At 45.5% G+C, this 6,579-nt stretch overlaps 1 long non-coding RNA gene across 1 annotated transcript; it reads left to right on the top strand.

The window, feature by feature from the left end:
* Positions 1-600: 600 nt before the first annotated feature.
* On the top strand, positions 601-5,969 carry LOC126530538 (uncharacterized). Its single transcript, XR_007599433.2, has 3 exons — positions 601-863; positions 4,238-4,493; positions 5,879-5,969. It is a non-coding gene; the product is annotated as an uncharacterized lncRNA (long non-coding RNA).
* Positions 5,970-6,579: the final 610 nt, after the last annotated feature.

Raw genomic sequence — 6,579 nt, 5'->3', positions numbered from 1 at the left:
GGAGACGTTGAGCGTCCGAGAGGACGTGAAGCACACGTCAATCCGCACCGTTGCTCGTTGTGACAGCCACGCTCGACAGCCAGCCTCGTGGGGCCGTTCTTTGTACGCCGCCTCTTGAAATACCGCGCGCTATTAAAAGCGGTCTGACCGTGAGCGCCCGTTCGTTCCGCAAGCATTGCGTTCAGAGCAGATAGAAGGTCGAGGGTGGTTGTTGAGAGAGGAGCAAACACGAGGGCGCAGAGTGAGAGGAGGACAGCAGGTCGCGACAATCTTGTACAGACGTAGCGGCACTCGAAGAAAGAAAACATGGTCACACGCGTGAGCCTTTTTTATAGCCTGTGAAGAGAGTGACGGGCGTAGCGTACACATGCGATGCCATACGGCCAGGGCCGATGCCGTATTCGATCCGGCGAACTGAACCTTGCTGAGAAGCGGGAGGACGTTGGCTGTAGCGAGACCTTGACCGCAGGATAGTGGCGAGGGTGAAGGGAGGTGAAACCTGAGCAGCGACAACAAATCATTGAGTAAGCGGCGGCGATTGCGGCGACCTTGAGAACGGGAAGAGTTCCTGGCCACTGTCGAGGGCAACTCTAGGTGAGGAGGCACCGACGCGTGTCAGACGCGGCGCATCCAGCATGGACGCCGTAGACCCGGGGCAGGCCCGGACCACAATTTGGTGGGTCGCCTGACCTTCCCTGCACTGACACAGCCGTAGCCCCTCACCACATCGTGGTACCGTAGGTGCCACAGCCACTTGGCTGCGCTGGTGACATGAGTGGGGTGAGCGCGTGACTTATATAAGGACAGAGGTGGCACATTCGAGCTCATTCGTCGCCGGAACAAGATTTCTTTCCGCTTCGCAGGTAAGGATGCCGCGGCTTGATTACGTAAAAGTCCGCCTTTGACTTGAAGGTAAGCGCTTCTGGCAAAACTCCCGAGAGCGCGCCTTGGCTACGCTAGCAGCCGTGTTCTTGCAGAGCCTAAAGAACTTGCCACGTGCAATTTTCGCGAGCGTTGTTATGGAGGTTAATTGAAGGAGTTGTCACATAATAACGAATAGGCGCGCACGCTTGGTTCGGTGCCAGCTTTGGAACGGAACAATTATCCTCACCGATGACGAGTGCGCAAGAAGCGTCTGCAAATATCGTGCCCAGAGGGACTTCAGAGTATCTGATCTCTGACTTCAACACGTCGTAGGAAAATAGAACGCCATCGTTAACGTTGGTGGCCTTTACTCCAACCAACCGTTTGTTCTCACACTACAGCTTCGAAATGCGCATTTATCCAGCTGTTTCCTACAGCGAAGTGGCCAAAACAGTTGCCAGCCACCGCAGCATTTAGCGGCCACAGGTGCCTTGACTAGCTTTTAATTCCCTGAGGGATCTCTTCATGAGAACTTTTTTTCCTTAAGGAATGCGCAGAAACACCAAGCCATACTGACTGAAAACAACCCATGTTCAAAGTCACGCTTTTACGCAGCTTGCGATTATTGATCAACGTGACACTTTGTGTAAGAAAAGTGGTATTTATGTTTGCGTCACGTCAGGACGGTTAATTTGGCATCTACGCTTTAACGTCTAGCCCAACCATTCGTCGTTGTTTTGGAGGCAATTTGTACCAGGGCAGTTCAATCAGCGTTGAAAATGCTTCGCAAGGCATCCGAAATGTTTAAACACTGTGGAGTACCTCGGTATTAAATGAAGGCAGAGGGAGGCGGCGAGTTCGGGGAATTGCTGACCACAGTTAGGCAGTAGGCGCTACCGTAGAGCACGTTGGCAACTTAATTTGAGCACATGTCGTTTTATATTTTCGCAGCCGCGTTTGTGTACAGTGTTGTGCGCATGGTTGTGGCTGCACAAGTCAGCAAGCATTAAGTGCCTGCTCAAGGCTGCATCTCGTCAATTGTGCTGCATGCCTTAACCAAGGTCTACATTGATAGCTCTCGTTCGAGAAAAGCAGGTGGTAGTTTAACATGAACAGTCAGCGATAAGAAAAAAAGGGCCTCTTTAATCGTTCCGTTAAGGGTTGAAAAATATTTCTTGCGCAGCCCTTCTTTCCTTTTGTTTCTTTTTGCCACCGAAACATTTGAAGAACAGTTCATACGACCAAGTAAGTACTTTACATGTGCATGAGCTACATTTTGGTTCGTGTACAGAGAGAATTCATTGCAAGAAACGTGCAGAGGTCGACCTGAGGTAACTTTCCCCTAGCCGGCTACTCTGCTCAGAGAGAAGCGGAAGAGGAGAAAGAGAGGGGAGGGTGTGAATTAGGGTAGACATCATAGGATATGACTATGTCCGTGTTCGACAAAAGGTATGTGCTCCACTGTCCCAGGCAGTTCTCACGTGTCAGAATCTGGCAAATTCGTGCGTTGCGTATGAACAAATATTGGTCGCGCAATGATAACACGTAGTCTTAGCCTATGGAGCAAACCAGGATGGCTACGTCGGCTGCCGCGCGGAATCCTAAATTTCTTATGGAGATCGAGCTTATAAAGACAAGTGTGGTGACATTTCAATGGCTTTCCGCACAACTTCCATAAGAAAATAATTGCAGTTTGGGGGCCTTGATAATGGGATGCAGACAAGTATGCGAGCGTTAAGACTCATTTTCGCTGTTGCATGATGAATGATTGAGCAGTATATACGTTAATCACGGTGACAATAAGTTAGAATTGTTCGTGAGGGAGTTGAATTTTCCGTTCTTTATCAGTAAGAACGGAGGTACTTCTAAAAAAATTGACTTAGGAAAGGATCACCAGCTGTCAATCCGGTATTTGGCGACTACATCAAGAATGTAGAATTTTCCTATGTTGACAGAAAGTACACTCTTGTGCTATCATCTACGAAACATGAACAACACCTATAGACTGAGTCGTACTCAGTACGGTCTTCCTGACAGTAAAAGCTCATAGTTATATTTATGCTGAGCTCCCTTGCTATCTGCCATTCAGTTTTGAGTTAGTCAGACGTTGAGTTAGTCATTTTGCTTGTCGCCCTGTGTTCACTGAGTCCTATTTCCTCCTTAAAAGTCAAAGAAATTACGCTCATTTCATACCATTATGTAATGGTTCCACTTAAACGTTCTTCTCGTATTTTTTACTCTAATTCCGCTGCTTTAATGTAATGTTTTAGCGACCGTGAAGCGACTGCAACAACGCAATATCCCCCGTAAAGCCTGTAGTGGTTGATGTGGGATGACGTCCCGAAGCACCACAGTAGCTATAGGAGACTCTGTAGCCGAAGGCTTCGGATTGAGATTGAACACCGGTGGTTATTTCATGTGCACCAACAGGCCTGTGCAAAGGGTTGCATTTCGCTTCCGCTGGAACAGGGCCGCCATGACTGCATATAAGGTATTCATCGTCATACTCATGGCACGCGCCATAATAATCAATTCACACATTCGTTTTCAAATGTGAGACCACTTCTTTGCTTATTTTACACAACAAGGCCTAGCAATACATCTGGCCTCGATAAGATTAGGCAGTAGCCATGGTTAAAAACAAAAACAAAGAAAGAGCCGCATTTACAAGGAAAGAGTTCAGTTCCTTTCGATTAATCGAACCCGTGCCCTCAGCGTGCTGAGCGACTATCGTTCCTCGGCACCACGCCAACTTTCTCTCTTTGTTGCCTGTAAAGCACAACAATATTTTATGAAGAAATCGCTCACGTTACCTGAACGCTAATGGTAGTGTTGGCATCAATGACACCACTGCAACGGTTGGGGAAGAGGCGCGTAATACGTGCGACTACGACGGCGAAGTACATAATTGGGCCCTAAGTGTTTCTTACTAGGAAGCAAAGGAAAAAAAAAAAGAAGTAGAAGAGGTGCGAGCGAGTGACTTCGTCTTCTTCGAATAGCAACTAGAAGGGGTTATAGGAAAAGACCAAGGAGAAGTCAATGCCCATAACAGTGACAGGGGACTTCATCATGACATTAAGAATTTCTGAAAGAGGCGCTGGAATTAGAACTCTCCGTCACAGGATTCATACCCACAGCAAGGACAGGAAGTGTCCCAGATCTTATCTTTGGTAGAGGTATACAACATTGTAAAACATTGAATTATGTATCATGATTTAGCATTCACCGTCACCTCATTGCCGCCATGGGCACGAGAAACGATAGAAGTTGAATAAATGCTTGCGTGTGTGAGTTCAACAATGTGTGTGAATGTGGATGCTCCACAGTAACTTAGACAATCGAGTGAAATGGGTTCTGCCGTAATTTATTTCAGGAACCCATCAAAAGCAAACATGCTGAGGAACGTTCTTATAGCCGCCCTGCTGCTGGCAGCTATCTTCTGCATTGCCTCGGCTCAGTTCGGATATGGCCGTGGTTTCGGATACGGCCGTGGCTTCGGCTACGGACGTGGTTTTGGCTATGGTCGTGGTTACTATGGAGGGTTCGGCCGCGGCTACTACGGAGGTTTCGGACGTGGCTTCGGCTACGGAAGAGGATTCTATGGCTGAACTGCACAACCGCTTTCAAGAGTGAGTTCACCATGGAAGATTCGCAAGTGATAAGCCTCACGCAAACTTGAGAGCTCATCGTCCACTATTACGGTATAAAAGAATGTTCTGTGAGCCTATAAAAATTTGCATTCCAACAATACCTAATTTACGTTGATGTGGTCTTGTAAGGGATCCCCCAACTCTTCGAAAAGTTACTGGTGGGCAATTTCTAAGATGTCGAAAATTATTCAGCACAAAGTTGTAGACGAGAGTGCAAGGTTCAAGTGTTTGTTTACAAGAACGTCACGTGATCATTCGTTGGCAATTGCTAGCCGCCTGGTGGATTAGTGTGCAGATTGTATAACTGCATACTCCAGCAGCATTAAAAACAGCACTGACTAGTACACGTCTCAGATACCGTTTGTTTTAGCAGTCGGTCGAAAATTAAACACTTACTAGTTGAGTTTCATTGTTTTTTCTACACCGAGGACAAGTAATACCTTTAGTGAACATTTTTATAAGCTATAACTTCTTAACCCTTGCCTTTTGTTTACCTCGGAGCGTTTAAGAGATGCGAAAGAAGAATAATCAGTTTATTGTCGACAAACACTTCCATTTCACTATAACAGAAACTAGTATATGTAAGTGTATTATGCGTATTAACCAACTTTATTCACTACACATGGCTTGAAATACATTTCGTGGTTCGCGCGCTCTGTATAGAAATGAGAATATTGAAATTAATGGTGCTGAAGTAGAGAGGCATTCGCTCTCTCCTAAACATGGAGCGGACATACTTTTTGACACCATTTAACACTCCCTGTGCGCAAATTTTATAGAACTACGGAAGGCGGCAAGCCGTATCCTGTTCTAGAAATAGGTGGAAGTGGAAGCTAGACACAAATAAGAAAGACAATTAGAGAAGAAAGGTCTCATCATATGATTGGCCTTAGAGCATCGGCAAATGAGCCTTGAAAAACATGGATTGGAGTGGCCCACATTTGTTGGCAGGCAATGCAAAAGAAACATGTACGTCGTCAATGCCATGCCGCGCAAGTAATGTCGAATGCAATTTTCAAGAGGCAGGACGATATCACCTTAAATCATGATAAAACTAAACACTGAGCAGCGAAGACGTTAAGGAGTAAAGTCTCCTCATCGATGGTGGTTGAGTTTTACGCACGTCATCACTTACAATAATGATTGCGTATGCGAGTGATAGCGTAGGTTGGAGATTGTGAGAAGAAGAAATAATAGCCACGGGAACATGTTTCAAAATTTTCTTTTAATACGACAACAACAAGAAAACATGGGTTTCGCTTTGGTGCTGGAATTGTTCATCACCCGTCGCTCAACTGCTGGTGTTAAAGATATATGACAATTTTTACTGCGCGTCTAATCTTCATGTATTATTCTTTTTTCAGATGAAAACCACAAAGCCCATGTCCATAGAAGCACAATTTCAAGCTTACTATTTTTCGAGTTTATAATAAAACGAGTGATCTTACTCTGGAACACATTGTGTGCGCTGTCTCCTGTACTACGCAAATGTAAAACATGTAGATTGAAACTGAATTGAGTGTTGCGGTCAGTGCTAAAGCAACTATAGTCGGATACAACTTTAGAAAAAAGGGGAGGCCCCGCCCAGATGACCGAGGCGCGACAGCCAATCGCCCCCGCGACTAAAATAGTCCGGCTTGAAAAATCGTGCTCCTGAAACGCGTAATTCTCGGTATAAATAAAGACTTTTGTATTTTGATGACTGCTTTAGTAGAGCTCTCATGTGCTACAGCACATGCCGGATAGCGGCAGAAAAATAACCCTGTGCCTTCTACAACGCTGCCCGTCGTCTGCTCTTTAGCTTCATTGCAAGTAACAAAAGTAGAAAGAGCAGCTCTGCAAGGCTTTTGCGCTTGTTCACAAGTAAACGGCGTATCTACTACCCTTTTCCAAGCTTAAAACGAATCAGTTGTTATTGAAAAAGCACTTATATAAAACAATGCATTTGTCGCAACCATTACAAACATGGGGGAGAATACGGTTGAGGCAGCAAGGTAAAAAAAAAAAATGCTTTATTCATCGTTTTAAATAAATACTCTTGGTTTTAGATAGCATAAAATTTATA

Source organism: Dermacentor andersoni, chromosome 4 (assembly GCF_023375885.2).
Source record: "Dermacentor andersoni chromosome 4, qqDerAnde1_hic_scaffold, whole genome shotgun sequence".
In the NCBI taxonomy this organism is placed as follows: domain Eukaryota; kingdom Metazoa; phylum Arthropoda; class Arachnida; order Ixodida; family Ixodidae; genus Dermacentor; species Dermacentor andersoni.
The sequence above is the reverse complement of the archived record's forward strand: the minus strand, read 5'-3'. Positions and strand labels throughout refer to the sequence as shown.